We start from the raw sequence: 17,500 nt of genomic DNA, 5'->3' as shown, positions 1-17,500 counted from the left end.
TTATATGCATATATACATATATATACATACATGTATATATATATATATATATATATATATATATGTATGTATTTATATGGACAGGAACTGTTGAAGACAAGTGGGATTTTTTACCTGACATCCTCACAAGTAGTATCAGCCGAGTGCGGATCTCTGTATGGGCGCTCCTGCAGAGTAGTAGAGCAATAATTACAATTATCTGTATGTATAAAAGCGAAAATGTGTGCGTGTATGTATGTGTGTATGTCCGCCTTAAACTGTCAGCAGACACAACTAAAATTTACAAATTTTATATCATACCTCTGGACAAAAAAATATCAAGATTTTGGCCCCAACGGACAACTCTAAGTTAGTCATTTGGCTGTTTTTCTGCAGCTGGGGGGCAAAAAGTGACATTTTCATGTTATTTTAAAAAATGCTTAGTCATGTCATGTGATGTGACGTCAGCATGCTTTAATGGCGACTTTGTATAGTTTAAATAAGAGACTCTTTATGTGTGAGTATCGTACAAATTGAAATATTAACTTAAACATTATGAAAACGTTATCAACGTGATTATTTGGTTTAAAATAGTAAAATACGAGAGTATAACAAAAAATGACAAGGAAAAATAAGTACAAAAAAAATCACGCTTGAAAATATTTAACGATGAGAGAAACAATCGCTATGTTTACAAAGCAAAAATAAACGGCCATTTTCTTTTTAGTATTAGTAACAATATCATATCCTTATTCTGTTTAGAGGGAGGAGGCCAAAAGATGAGTCCGCTTGAATTCTAAAAACAGATACTACACTTTGATCTTAGTCAAGAGACCAAGTAACCTTATTATATGGCATAATTTCCTACCAAACATTATCTTCGATTAAAATAAGGTGCATATTATATATTTATCGTGTACTAAATTGAGACAAGATGTCATATTCCAAACATCACATCGCTAAACTCAAATAAAGACATTATTATTTAGAAATCCATTCTTAATATTGGGAGGGAATGTTTTTTATATACTCCTGAGTTAAGGAGGAGGGGGATTTAAGTCAATTGGATGCTGAGACTGATACTACACTAAGGAATTCATGTTAAAGTAATATGTACAAGCAGAATACCTGGCGTAGCACGGGATTGGATGAAATAGGTGTATATGTACTAGCAGAATGCCCGGGATTGGACAACATAGGTGGATATATGTACTATCAGATTACCCGGCAAGGCCCGGGATTGGTTGAAATAGGTGGAATGTTTCCTAGCAGAATAACCGGCATTTCCCTGGATTTGATAAAATTGGTGGAATGTTCCCTAGGAGAATACTGACATCCTCTGGGATCAGATAAGATAGGTGGGTATATGTACTAGCAAAATACTTGGCGTCGCCCGGGATTGGATGACATAGTTGGATATATGTACTAGCAGAATACCCGGGGTCGACTAGGAATGGATGACATAGGTGGATATATATATACTAGCAGAATACACGGCGTTACCCAGGATTGGATGAAATAGGGGGAATGTGTCCTAGCAGAATACCCGGCGTTACCTGGGATTGGATAACATAAGTGGATATTTGTACTAGCAGAATGCCTGGCATTGCTCAGGATTGTATGAAATAGGTGGATATGTGTACTAGAAAAATACCTGGTGACACCCAAGATTGAATGATATAGATCAATATTTGTACTAGCAGAATACCCGGCATTGCTCAGAATTAGATGAAATAGGTGAATATATATACTAGCAGAATACCCGGCATCGCCTGGGATTGGATGACATAGATATATATTTACTAGCAGAATACACGGCTATGCCTGGGATTGGATGAAATAGTTGGAATGTTTTCTAGCAGAATACCCAGCATTGCGCGAGATTGGATAAGATCGGTGGAATGTTTCCTAGCAGAATACCCGATGTCGCCTGGGATCTGGTAAGATAGGTTGATATATGTACTAGCAAATACCCAGCGTAACCCCAGCGATTTGATGACATAGGTGGATATATGTAGTAGCAGATTACTCAGCGTGGCTCGGATTGGATGAAATAGGTGGAATCTTTCGTAGCAGAATACCAAGCGTTGCCCAGGATTAGATAAGATAGGTGGAATGTTTCCTAGCAGAATCTCTGGCGACACGTGGAATCAGATGAGATAGGTGGATATATGTACTAGCTAAATACCCGGCGTCACCCAGGATCGGATGACATAGGTGGATATATGTACTAGCAGAATACATGGCTTTGCCCGGGATTGGATGAAATAGGTGGTATGTTTCCTAGCAGAATACCTGGCGTCCCCTGGGATTGGATAACATAGGTGGATATTTGTGCTAGCAGAATGCCCAGCATCGCCCAGTATTGTATGAGATAGGTGGATATATGTACTAGCAAAACACCCGGCGTCGCCCAGAATTTGATGATATAGATGGATATATGTACTAGCAGAATACCTGGTTACGCCTGGGATTGGATACCACAGGTGGATATATGTACTTGCAGATTACCTGGCATGGCCTGGGATTGGATTTAATAGGTGGATTGTTTCCTAGCAGAATGCCCGGGAATGCATAAAATCGGTGGAATGTTTCCTAGAAGAATACCTGGTGTCCCCTGGAATTGGATGAGATAGATGTATATATGTACTACAAGAATGCATAGTGTTGCCTGGGATTGGATGAAATAGGTGGAATGTTTCCCAACAGAATACCGGCATAGGTGGATATTGGTACTAGCAGAATGTCAAGCGCTGCCCAGGATTGTTTGAAATAGGTGGATAAATGTACTACCTAAATACCTGATGTTGTCCAGGATTGGATGACATAGGTCGATATTTGTACTAGCAGAATACCTGGCGCTATTTGGGATTGGATGAAATAGGTTAAATATTTCCTAGCGGAATACCTGGCATTGCCTGAGATCAGATGAGATAGGCTTATATATGTACTAGCAAAATACCCGGCGTCACCTGGGATTGGATGACATAGGGGGCTATATGTACTAGCAGAATACTCGACGTTGCCCAGGATTAGATGAGAGAGGTCGATATATATACTAGCAGAATACCCGGCGTTGCCCTGAATCGGGATTGGATGAGATAGGTGGATATATGTACTAGCAGAATGTCCGGGATTTCACGGGATTGGATGAGATAGGTTGATATATGTCCTAGCAGAATACATGGCTATGCCCAGGATTGGATGATATAGGTGGATATATGTACTAGCAGAATGTCCGGGATTTCACGGGATTTGATTACATAGGTGGATATATGTCCTAGTAGATTACCCAGCATGGCCCGTGATTGGATTAAATAGGTGGAATGTTTCCTAGCAGAATAACCGGCATTTCCATGGATGTGATAAAATTAATGGAATGTTCCCTAGAAGAATACCCGACGTCCCCTGGGATCAGATAAGATAGGTGGATATATGTACTAGCAAAATACTTGGTGTCGCCCGGGATTGGATAACATAGTTGGATATATGTACTAGCAGAATACCCGGGGTCGCCTAGGAATGGATGAAATAAGTGGAATGTTTCCTAGCAGAATACCCAGCATCACCTTGGATTGCATAACATAGGTTGATATTTGTACTAGCAGAATTCTCAGCATTGTCTGAGATTGGATTAGATAGGTAAATATATTGTACTAGCAAAATGCCAGGCTTTGCGCAAGATTGGATGACATAGGTGGATATATGTTCTAGCAGATTACCTGGATTGCCCATGATTGGATGAAATAGGTTGAATGTTTCCTAACAGAATACCCGGCGTCGCCTGGTATCGGATAAGATGGGATAAAATCAGATAAGATATGTACTAAAATCGGAAAAGATATGTATTAGCAGAATACCCTGCGTTGCCCGGGATTCTTTGAGATAGGTGGATATATGTACTACCAAAATACCTGGTGTCACCCGGGATTGAATGAGATAGGTTGATATATGTACTAGCAAAATACCCGGGGTTGCCCAGGATTGGATGACATAAGTTGATATGTGTACTAGCAGAATAGCCTGCGTCACCCGGGATTGGATGGCATAGGTGGATATATGTACTAACAGAATACCCACCGTTGTCTGGGATTGGATGAAATAGGTGGAATGTTTCCTAACAGAATACCCTGTGTCACCTGGGATTTGATAACATAGGTGGATATTCGTATTAAGAGAATACCCGGCATCACCAGTAATTATATGAGATAGGTGGATATATGTACTAACCGAATACCCGACCTTGCCCGGGATTGGATGAGATAGGGCGATATATGTACTAGCAGAATACCCGGGGTTGCCCGGAATTGGATGATATATGTATTAGCGGAATAACCGGCATTGGCAGAATTGGATGAGATAGTTGGAAATATGTACTAGCAGAATATCCGGCATCGCCCGGGATTGGATGAGATAGGTGGAAATATATATTAACAGATTACCTGGCATCGCCCATGATTGAATTAGATAGGTGGAAGTATATACAAACAGATTACTTGATGTCACCTGGGATTGAATGGGATATGTGGAATTATATTCTATCAGAATACCTAGTGCCGCCCAGGATTGAAAGAGACAGGTGTTTATATATACTAGCAGAATACCCAGAATCGCCCTTTAATGGATTAAATAGGTGGAAATATATAATAGAAGAATTCGCGGCATGGCCTAGGTTTGAATAACCTTGTTGGAAATATATACTATCTTTGTACCCGCCATCACCTAGTATGGAAAATGTTGCTGGAAATATATACTAGCAGAATGAATCAAAGTTATTATTTTAATAAGAGTGGGTCGATAATGTGGGTTAAATCATTAAAAATGATTGTCGAAATTAGTAATATATCCAAGAATTTTGAAAAATGATGAAATGTTAGTTATTTTATTGGTGTGTTTGTAATGAAATAACCAGCCTTGACAATATATCAAAGTTATTATTTTAGTCAGAGTGAGGCGATATTGTGGGTTGAATCGTGAAAAATAATTGTCGAAATTAGTAAATTATCCAAGAATTTGTAAAAATGATGAAATGAGTTATTTGATTAGTGTGTTTTTAATGAAAAAACAGCCCAGACAATATTTCAAATTATTATTTTAGTAATGAGGGGAAGTGATCATGTGCGTTCAATCATGAAAAATGATTGTCTAAATTAGTAATATATCCAAGAATTATGAAAAATTATTAAATGTGAGTTATTTGATTAGTGTGTTTGTAATGAAATAAATAGCCAAGACAATGTATCAAAGTTATTATTTTAGTAAGAGGAGGGCGATAATATGGGTTAAATTATGAAAAAATGATTTTCGAAATTAGAAATATATCCAAGAATTTTGGGATTCAATGAGATATGTCAAAATATATACTAGAAGATTACCCAGAGTCACTGGAGACTGAATGAGATACATGCAAATTTATGCAAGCAGAATACATGGGCGTCTGGGATCCAATGAGATAGATGCAAATATATACTAGCAATACCCTGTACCGCCCCAAATTGAATGATGTAGGTGGAAATATATAGAAGCAGAATACCGGGCATTGCCCAGGATTCAATAATGCAGGTGCAAATAAATACTAACAGAATACCTGGGGTCGCCTGGGGTTGAATGAGATAGATACAAATACAGAATAGACAAATACTTGGTGTCACCCTGAATTGTATTAGATAACTGCATATATACCCAGAATATCTAGAATACCCGACCTTCCTCAAGATTGAATGAGATAGGTGAGAAAATTTACTAGCAATATCCTCGGCATCGGCCAGAATTGAAGGAAATTGATAGAAATATATATTAGCAAAAGTCCTGGCGTTGCTCGGGATTGAATGAGATAGGGGCCAATATATACTCCTAGAATAATCAGCGTAGCTCTGGATTAAATCAGGGTGACAGAGTATAAATTCTGTACCGTAAATGGCTTAAACAATTTTCTATCTCAAAATTATTTCATTTGTGAAGTCGATTCCGGATATGGCTTAAATAGTTTATGATCTCAAAATTAGATTAATACATAATAATGTTGGTTTTCTATGAAAGTTTACTAGGCCAGCTTCTTTGGGGGATAATCTATATTTTTTCAAATTTTTTATGTACTCATCCGGGAATGATGTGATGGTAGTAGTAGTGGGTAGAAAGAAGCATGATTATGTTAATTTTAAACGTGCTCTTGAGTTTTCTTTTGAAGGTTGGGTTGGAGAGAGTAATGGCGGTTTTGAGGTAAAAAACGTATATGAAATTGTTTCATATATGTATTTAAATTACACGTCTTAGTGTAGGTAAAATTATTTTAAGTATCTGTTGTATATTACCAGTCCTTGCAAAGGTAAAATTATTTCATACACATGATGTAAATTACCTACCCTGGGTAAGATACAGTTATTTCATACATGTAATAGATAGGTAAAATATTCTTTTGCTCGAAATAGCAAATGATACATAGACATTAAAAATTCCTCTCTCCTAAAATAACAAATATATTCAAAATCAAATTCAATTTTCTCATTGTTTATATGGTCCTGAGCAACGCCGGTTAGCCCCGCTAGACTATTATATGAAGGCGAAAATGTGTATGTGTGTGTGGATTTTTGTATATGTCCGCAAAAGGCTTTTTTCAGGGGGCGCTCAGTGGGGTCATTAATTTTAAAAACTATTTATATGCTCCGTATATTATAATATCTAAGATTTACGAAACGAGCTTGAGTGTAACTTTAATTTCGGCAACTTTTACAAGGTATTTTCGCGATTTGTTTCACTTGCCATGTGTTTTGTTGCCTTTTCAGTATAAAAAAAAGCGAAACTGAAAGAAAGGCACGTCTCTCTTGGCCCTGCCTGGGATTAGTGTAGTATCTGTTCCGACAGTATACAAAGCTTAATTTTGCAAAAGTCCAAGAGAGATCACCCACTTGACCACTTTGTGTGTTAAGTTTAAGGGTCTTTTTATTGTTTATACATATTTTTAAAAAATGCTTAGTTATTTATACATATTTGAAAAAATGCTTAGTCATGTCACCGGATGTGATGTCAGCTCTCTGTCGTGTTATTATAATCCAGAGTGACATATTAATTTCGAGACAAAAAATTGACAGATGTCATATTCCAAAAATCACATGGCTGAACTGCTGATTCCAAAAATTAAGTAAATGAATTGAGTGCACGCTAGGGGCTGAGTTGTAACATTCCAAAAATCACATAAAGTCACTGGAATGCTGAGACTGCTACTACCCTCAGAAATTCATGTTGAAGTAATGGTTGCTTAATCTCTAACCGTGTTAATGTTTTTATATATTAATTTACAAAACATGTATATTTATTTTATGTATATTTTTAACAGTGAGGTGGGGGATATTAAGTCAGTCCCAGAAATGTGAGAAACCGTTTACAAGTTAACATTACTATATTTCATGTATATTTGAAAGAGTAGGGTGGGGGATATTTAGTCAGTCCCGGAAATGGCAGAAACCGTTTATGGGTTAACATTACTATATTTCATGTATAGTTTAAAGAGCTGCATGAGAGATATGACGTCAGTCCCGGATATAGCAGAAACCGTTTATGAGTAAACATTACGATGTTCCATGTATATTTTTAAGAGTGGGGTGAAGGTGAAGTCAGTCCCAGAAATAGTGGAAACTGTTTATGAGTTAACATTACTATATTTCATGTATATCTTTAACAGTGGGTAGTGGATATACAGAAGTACCGTAAATGGCAGAAACCGTTTATGAGTTAGCATTTAAATTTCATGTATATTTTTAACAGTGGGGTGTTGGATATAAGGTAACTCCCGGAAATGGCAGAAACTGTTTACGAGTGAACATTACTATAAAATGTGAGTTATTTAATTGGTGTGTTTTTAAGTAATTTGATTTTTGTGTTTGTAATGAAATAAACAGCCTAGGCAGTGTATCAACGTTTTGACTTTTGTAAGAGAGGGGCGGCGATAATGTAAGTCAAATCATGAAAAATGATTGTCGAAATTAGTAACATATTCAAGAATTATGAAAAATGATGAAATGTAAATTACATGATTTGTGTGTTTGTAATGAAATAAACAGTCATGATTTTAGTAAGGGGGCGATAATGTCGTTAAATTGAAAAAAATGATTGTCGAAATTAGTAACATATCCAAGAATTATGAAAAATAATGAAATGTGAGTTACTTGATTGGTGTGTTTGTAATGAAATTATCAGCCAAGACAATGTATCAAAGTTATTATTTTAGTAAGAGGGGGCGATTATGTGGGGTAACTCATGAAATATGATTTTCAAAATTAGTAACATATCCAAGAATTATGAAGAAATGTGAGTTACTTGATTGATATGTTTGTAATGAAATAAGTAGTCCAGACAATGTATCAAAGTTATTATTTTAGTAAGAGAGAAGTGATTACGTGGTTAACTCATGAAATATGATTGTCGAAATTAGTAACATATCTAAGAATTATGAAAATGATTAAATGTGAGTTACTTGATTGGTGTGTTTGTAATGGAGCAACCAGCCAAGACAATGTCTCAAAGTTATTATTTTAGTAAGAGGAGGCAATTATGCGAGTTTACTCATGAAAAATGATGGTCTAAATTACTAAAATATCCAAGAATTATGAAAAATGATTAAATGTGAGTTATTTGGATGGCGTGTTCGTAATGAAAAAACAGCCAAGACAATGTCTTAAAGTAATTATTTTAGACAGAGAGGAGCGATAATGTGGATTAAATCATGAAAAATGATTATCGAAATAAGTAACATATCCATGAATTATGAAAAATGATGAAATTTGAGTTATTTGACTGGTGTGTTTGTAATGAAATAAGCATCCTAGCCGATGTCTTAAAGTTATTATTTTAGTAAGAGGGACGGCGGAGACAATGTAAGTTTCATCATGAAAAACTGTTGTCAAAATTAGTAACATATCCAAGAATTATGGAAAATGATGGAACGTTAGTTATTTGAATGGTGTGTTTGTAATGAAATAAACAGCTTAGGCAATGTATCAAAGTTATTTTAGACAGAGGGGAGTGATAATGTGGGTTAAATCATGAAATATAATTTTCGAAATAACATTCGAAAAATATTGAAAATGATTAAATGTGAGTTACTTTATTCGTGTGATTGTAATAAATAAACAGCCCAGACAATGTATAAAAGTTATTATTTCAGTTATAGGGGGGGGGGCGATAATATCGTTTAATCAAAAAAAATGATTGTAAAAATTAGTAACTTATCCAAGAATAATCAAAAATGATGAAATGAGAGTTATTTGATTGGTGTGTTGGTAATGAAATAAACAACCGAGACAATGCATCAAAGTTATTATTTTAGTAAGAGGGGGGGGGACGATTATGTGAGTTAACTTATGAAATATGATAGTCGAAATTAGTAACATATCAAAAATTATTGAAAAATTATTAAATGTGAGTTATTTGATTGGTGTGTGTGCAATGAAGTAGACAGCCCAGACAATGTACGAAAGTTATTATTTTAGTATGACCTCACTCAGATTGTTCATGAACCTACCCGTGTGCCCGACAATGACGGCCAGTATGCGAGCCTACTAGACCTTTTTCTCACAACTTGCCCTGAACTATGTTCAGTTTCTGTTCTGTCTCCTCTTGGATCTTCCGACCACTCAGTTGTATCAATTAAGATAAAAATGAAATGTAATAAGTCCCCAGACGTATCTCTCCATCGTACATTATATCGATACACTAAGGCTGACTGGGATAGCTTCCGTACATTTATATCGGATCTACCTCTGCGTTCCATGTTTAAAAAAGATGTGTCCTCTATAGTATCAAACCTGACGGAATAGTTAATTATAGGTATAGACCGTTTCATACCCTCGAAAAAGTTCCAGCAAAAACCTAACAGCCAGCCATGATTCTCTCCAGAATGTGCTGCTGCCATTGCGCTCAGAAATCACTTTTTTCACTGCTTCCGACGTAATAGATGTATGGAAACTAAAGCTGCTTTCAGGACTGCCAGCAACCATTGTAAGAAAGTAATAAAGAACGCAAGAGAGTTGTATGCTCAATCCGTAAAGTCCAAAGTAGCTGAGCAACGGCTTGGTTCTCACCAGTTTTGGCAAATAGCAAACAGAATCCTAAACAGAAGTGTGTGCTCTATCCCAATTATTATCAATGGACCTGAGGTAATCTCGTCAGCATCAGACAAAGCCAAACTCTTTGCCAAGAACTTTGCAGCTAATTCTACCCTTTGCGACCAAGGCCGCCAACCCCCAATATTTCCTCCTGTATCAGAAAACACACTATGTGATATATGTATATCTGTACGTGATGTTGCCAAGCTAATCAAAAACCTTGATTCCAATAAAGCAACTGGCCCTGACGGTATTCCAATTATAGTACTCAAAAAACTTCAACCTGAACTAGCGCCCATACTTACCAAACTGTTTAAACGTTGTCTTAAGGAAAATAGCTTCCCATCACCCTGGAAAATTTCATCAGTATGCCCTGTATTTAAGAATTCAGGTGATCTTTCACCCCCTCTCAGTACAGGCCAATAAGTCTCCTGTGCGTCATGAGTAAGTTGCTAGAATCAGTGTTAAATACAGAAGTAATCAACCATCTCAACAAAAATAACCTTCTTAGTGACACTCAATATGGTTTCCATTCTGCTAGATCTACAGCAGATGTGCTTACAGTTATATCTCATAGGATTAGCAAATCTCTCGACGGAGGCAACCTTTCTAGGGCAATTGCTCTTGACATATCTAAGGCCTTTGATAGGGTATGGCATAAAGGTTTACTTCACAAGATCTCCAGCTATGGTATAGCTGGAAATGTCTTCTCAATTATTAAATCATTTCTTTCTGATACCTATCATAACAGTAGTAGTTGAGGGGCAAAAATCAGAATCTAAGTATTAATGTCCCTCAGGAGTCCATCCTGGGTCCAACTCTTTTCCTGATCTACATTAATGATCTTCCAAATCACATCCTTACATCATTTGTAGACATTTATGCTGACGACACTACCATTTATGGGAGCACATCTAAGACAGTAAATGACCAAGTTCTCTCCGATTCTCTCTCCTCTGATCTTGAACACATAGTACAATGGGGAAAGTAGTGGCTGGTTACATTTAATGCATCTAAAACCAAGCTTCTCTCTTTACACCATCAACATTCTGATCCACATCTGGCATCAATTGAAATGAATTGCTCTCGTCTTCAGGAGGCCTCAAGTTTTGACAAGCTTCTGGGCTTGACCATTACTCCTGATGGAACACGTACATCAAATCTGTTGCCAAGGCCGCTGGAAAAATGGTGGGATCTTTCTATCGATCCGGTAGATATCTCACTGCTGATGCAATTCTCTATCTATATAAGAGCCAGGTATGTCCAAGGATGGAATACTGTTGCCACATCTGGGCAGGAGCTGCTAGAAAGGACTTGTCCTGCCTTGATAGAGTTCAAAATAGACTTTGTAGCCTCATAGGAGATGTCCTTTTCTCTTCCCTGCAACCTCTATCTCACAGAAGAGATGTTGCGAGTTTGTCTCTGATGTATCGTTATTTTCATGGAAAGTGTTCGACTGAGCTTCAGTCTATGGTGCCACCTCGCCAAACTTTCACAAGAAACACTCGTCTAGCTGAAAACACTATCAATAATTCCCTCCTCTCTTTATCTGTGCCTAAACCTAAATGTAGATTCCATGATCAAAGCCTCTTTCTTAGAACTGCACGCCTGTGGAATTGTCTTCCGTTTTCCTGCTTTCCGGCTGACTACAATATGGTTGTGTTCAAGTCTAACATAAATAAGTTCCTGATGAGCCATTCCATATGAGTTATCAAATTTACCGAATTTTCATTACTAATGAGTACTATATTGTCCAATTTCTACTGTACACTCTTTAACCCTTATCCTTGAGTGGCCTCTTGGCCTTGATAATGCGGTGATGCCTGTGTAAAAAAAAAGCGGGGCGATTGTGTGGGTTAAATCATGAAAAATGATTGTCGAAATTAGTAACATATCCAAGAATTATGAAAAATGATGAATGTGTGTTATTTGATTGGTGAGTTTGTAATGAAGCTGGTATTAATTTATTTTTATTTCGGACTACTAGTCTCATCTTTATTAATTGTTGTTTTTCATTTTTTATTGGATTGTTTATTCACAACATTTCGGCCAACTAATTCCTCTGATGGTAACCGCGACGGATAGGAACTAAATAAATGATGAAAAACAACAACTAATAAAGATGAGACTAATAGTCCGAAATATAAATAAATTAATATATATAATGCTCATCTCAAAAAATGAATTCCAATTAAGGAATAATATATACCCTAGCCGATGTATTAAAGTTTTTATTTTTAAGTGGGGAAAGCAGAGATAATGCAAGTTAAATCATTAAAAATGGTTGTCGAACATATGCAAGAATCATGAAAAATGAGGAAATCTGAGTTATTTGGATGGTGTGTTTGTAATGAAATAACCAGACCATGTCTCAAAGTAATTATTTTAGGCAGAGGGGAGTGATAATGTGGATTAAATCATGGAATATGATTTTCGAAATAATAAACATATCCAAGAATTATGAAAAAAGATTAAATGTGAGTTACTTGATTGGTGCATTTGTAATGAAATAAACGGCTCAGACAATTTATCAAAGTTATTATTTAAGTAAGAGGGAGGGAGGGGGCGATTATGTGGGCTAAATCCTGAAAAATGATTGTCGAAATTAGTTATATATCCAAGAACTATGAAAAATGACTAAATGTGAGTTATTTGATTGGTGTGTTTGTAATGAAATAAACAGCCCAGACAATGTATCAAAGTAATTATTTTAGTAAGGAAGGGGGGGCGATTATGTGGGTTAAATCATGAAAAATGACTGTCAAAATAAGTAACATTCCCAAGAATTATGGGATTTAACAAGATACGTCCAAATATATACTAGCAGGTTACCCGGAGTCATGCAAGCAGAATACTAGAGTGCCTGGAATCGAATGAGATAGATGCAGATATATACTAGCAGAATACCTGGCATTACCTTGGATTAAATTCGATTTATTGAAATATATACTAACAGAATACGTTGCATCGCTCAGGATTTAATGAGATTGATGGAGATATATACTAGCAGAATAGCTGGCGTTGCCCGGGATTGAATGAAATAGGTAGGAATATATATTAGCAAAATACCTGGCATCGCTTCGGATTGAATGAGATAGGTTGAAATATATATTAGCAGTATACCCTGCATCGCCCGGTATTGAATGAGATAGGTGGAAATATATAGAAGCACAATACCAGGCATTGCCGGGGATTTAATAATGCAGGTGCAAATAAATACTAACAGAATACCTGGCATCGCCTGGGATTAATTGATATAAGTACAAATACAGAATAGACAAATACTTGGCATCACCCGGGATTGTATTAAATAGCTGCACATATGCACTAGCAGAATACCCGGCGTTAATCGGGCTTGAATGAGATACGTGAGATAATTTACTAGCAATATCCCTGGCGTCACACAGGATTGAAGGAAATTAATGGAAATATATATATTAGCAAAGTTCCTGGCGTTCCGTGGGATTGAATGAGATAGGGGCAAATATATATTAGCAGAATAATCAGCATCGCTCTGGATTAAATGAGGGTGGTAGAATATAAGTTTTGTACCTGAAATGGCTTAAACAATTTTCTGTCTCAAAATTACTTTATTTGTGAAGTCGATTCTGGACATGGTTTAAACAGTTAATGATCTCACAATTAGATTAATACATATATTTTGTTAGTTTACTAGGCCAGTTTCTATTGGGAGTGATCTATATTTGTTAAAATGTTTTATGTACTCATCCGGGAATGATGTGATGTTTGTAGTAGTGGGTAGAAAGAAGCATGCTTATGTTAATTTTAAACGTGCTCTTGAATTTTCTTTTGGGGGTTGGGTTGGAGAAAGTAATGTCCGTTTTTAAGTTAAAAAATTATGTGAAATTGTTTCATATATGTATTTAAATTACCCGTCTTAGTGTAGGTAAATTATTTTTAATATGTGTTGTATATTACCCGTCCTTGCAAAGGTAAAATTATTTCATATACATGCTGTAACTTACCTACTCTAGGTAAGATACAATTATTTCATACATGTAATATCTGTCCTAAGTAGATAAAATATTCTTTTGCTCGAAATAGCAAATGATACATAGACATTAAAAATTCCTCTAATATAACAAATATATTCAAAATCAAATTCAATTTTCTCATTGTTTATATGGTCCTAAGCAACGCCGGGTAGCCTCCCTAGTCTATTATATAAAGGCAAAATAATTGCACACATTTGTGTATGCCCAAGAAAGGTTACATTTATGGAGACCTTTCCTTATACTTACTGGATTGTAACATCTCCGATTTGCTAACCAACATCGTCTTTATCTTTATTTTGAGTTTTTAAAAAATCCCTTGTGTCCAATGTTTGTTTGTATTTCTCGTATAAATAAAGCGAAACTGATCAAAGCAAAGGCATTCACCTGGCCTTCCTAGCCGGGACGTTTTGAAGGCAAGTAAGTTTGATCAATGTGGGGCAAACCCTTCACATCAGACAATTGCTATTCATTTAGACACTGCCAGAGTTTCCCCTTTTTGGGGGGAACTGGTTTTCTTGCAACATCATGATGACACAAATACAGCAGAAAGCTTAACTGGCCATCAGCCAGATTTAAAAAGCAACGTTCATATCTGCACCTTCATGATTCTTAATCACTAGCTCATTCATTTATCTATCTGCTATGATGTAATGGTTTGAGAGAAAGACCAACTACCACATGTTTCGGAGTTCGATCCCACCTCTCTCTATCTTTTTTATGTTGTTTTTTAATTACCAACACTTTTTTCACATTCTTTCCCTCCTTCCTAGTACAGATTCCAGCCTGCCTGCCTACTACAACTTTTTGTTTTTACACCTCCAAACACCCGGGCAACGCCGGGCACACCTGCTAGTAAATTGATAAATTACACCTAAGACTGTTCTTGAGTGGTCTATTATTATTGTCAAGCGGCCTATCATACTCGGAGTCATCATTGCTAGTTTCGAAGCTCATTGTCTATTGTATAATTGGATGCAACATGGATATTGAAATGCTGGCTTTCAGTGTATCGTTATAAACTGCCTTTGATATTCAACTTGTATGTTTATCTTCTGAACAGAATCAGAATTAAAATGGAAACAATTTAAAACAAAAAAAAAAATTCAGGATAGACCATAGAAACCGCAGCCATTTGTACACAAACAATTATTTGTTTACTTGAAAACCTTTGTTAACCTGTCCTTGTTATTTGAACTTTATTCTCTTGCGAAGAACATGGTGAATAACCTAAGGATTATTCATCCGATTGGAAGTTACTGTTAACCTGTTTGTAGTATTGTTACCTTATTTCGCTGCCAAGTACACAGCTTCTCTCTCAGGATTATTCATCCGATTGGAAGTCATTGTTAACTTGTTTATAGTATTGTTATCTTATTTCCTGCACTAAGCACACGGTTTACCCTGAAGAATGATTTATTGACTTGAAAGCCGTTATTAATGTCTTTATACTATTGTGACGTCATTCTCCTGCCAAGCATACAGCTACTCCAGAAGGAGTATTCATTTACTTGAAAACCGTCGTTAACCTGTTCCTGATATTGTGACTTTAATTTCCTGCCAAGCACAGCCAACTGCCTCCTTTGCGCAAACGCAACAGAATCAGTTTGGTAAATATTGCTTTTTTTTTTTCTACGTTTTAAGGTTATTTTATTTGACTTTAAAACCTGTTTTTTGGTTTTGGATAATTACTTGCTTTCGGTTTAGAGTATGACTTGTTTTTATCAGAAACAATTCATAATGATGTCTAAAAACAAATGTGCAATAACTCGAAATATCTCTTTCAGTTAAATCTAATTTTCCTTACGTAATTTCGAATATTAATATTAATAATATTGAACGTTTTATTAAGTGAATGTGATGGTTGCTCTTCATATAAAGTTTTGGCACATTAGAATCTTCACTCAGATGTTCATATTCGTCACCTGCTTTTATGCTAAAATGAAGGATTATTTTGTCTACATCAAGAAATGTAATTGTTTCTTTTATCATCTTTTAAGATGATAAAAGAAACAATTCAATATAATCAATTGCTTCATACAATAAGTAAGACCCCTGACTAACTTCCCATACGAATAGAGCAACAAAACTTAGCACAGTTCTTAGTCTTTCTCTACATAGGAACCACCCAGAGTTATGCATTTCTCCCATTGTTTGATGCAGCTCTGGAGACTGTTTTTGTAGAACACCCCAGGTTGGTCCTCCAACCACAACGTGACTTCAGAAATCAAGGCTGCATCATTTGGGAAATGCTTTCCTTTCAAAAACTACTTCATGGCTGGGAAGAGGTGAATATCAGAGGGTGCAAGGTCAGGAGAGTAAGGAGGATGGGGAAGGATTTCATAACCACATACCCATGCTTCTGATCTGGCGACATGCGAGTTGTGGACCGGAGCCTTGTCCTGTAGGAGGAGGGTACCTTTGCTGATCTTTCCCTGCCTCTTGATTTTGATAGCTTCCCTTAATTTCCTCAAAAATGAAGCATAATAGGCTCCTGTAATTGTGGTACCCTTTGCCAGGAAATCTTTCATCATTACTCCATCCTGGTCACAGAAGACTGTGAGCATGATCTTGCCAGTGGAAGGCCGCACCCTTGCCTTCTTTAGAGGTGGTGAGTCCAAGTGCTTCCACTGCATTGACTGGGCTTTTGTCTCTGGATCATAGTGATGGACCCAGGTTTCATCCTGTGTAATCAGTCTTTTGAAAAACTTTGATTCATCTTCTTGGCACATCTCCAAATTCATCCTTGAGCACTCGACGCGTTCTCGCTTTTGGAATGGTGTGAGCAACCTGGGAATCCATCTGGCAGACACCTTATGCATATGCAAATGGTTATGAATGATAGCTTCCACAGACCCTGTACTAATCATGACATCTTGGGCTATTTGGTCAATAGCGTTTTACAAGGTCATATGATGGGGCATTATCACCATCAGTTTCTTTCATTTCATCAAAAGTTTCCTGTGATGTGCGTCCTTTCAAATACAAAAACCGGATCACTGCTCGACATTCAACAGTCTCCATTTCACACCTGACTCAGTTCAAACACCTGTAAAACAGGAACCACAGTTAATTCAGAGTTGTAATTTGCCACATAACCCGTAGAGATATAAATCATTGCACATGCAAAATTTCAGCCAGATCGGACTACTGGAAGTGGGTCAGGGGCATTACTTATTCACGCCCCTAATAAGTCCATCATTTTATTGACCATTTTTTATGTAAGAGAATCATGTTTCCGAATTGGCATATGAAAATACAGTATTGATTTGCTTACATTTGTGAAGTTATATGAAATAAAATTTATCTGTTCTGCATGGATCAACATTTTAAATTATTCAAATGAAATTGAATAAGTCATATCTGTGAAAACATTGGATCATTTTGGATCTGATGATCCTTTAAATT

The sequence above is a fragment of the Euprymna scolopes genome, chromosome 46, assembly GCF_053919585.1.
Source record: "Euprymna scolopes isolate OS-2025 chromosome 46, ASM5391958v1, whole genome shotgun sequence".
Lineage (NCBI taxonomy): Eukaryota > Metazoa > Mollusca > Cephalopoda > Sepiida > Sepiolidae > Euprymna > Euprymna scolopes.
This window is presented reverse-complemented; position numbering follows the sequence as displayed.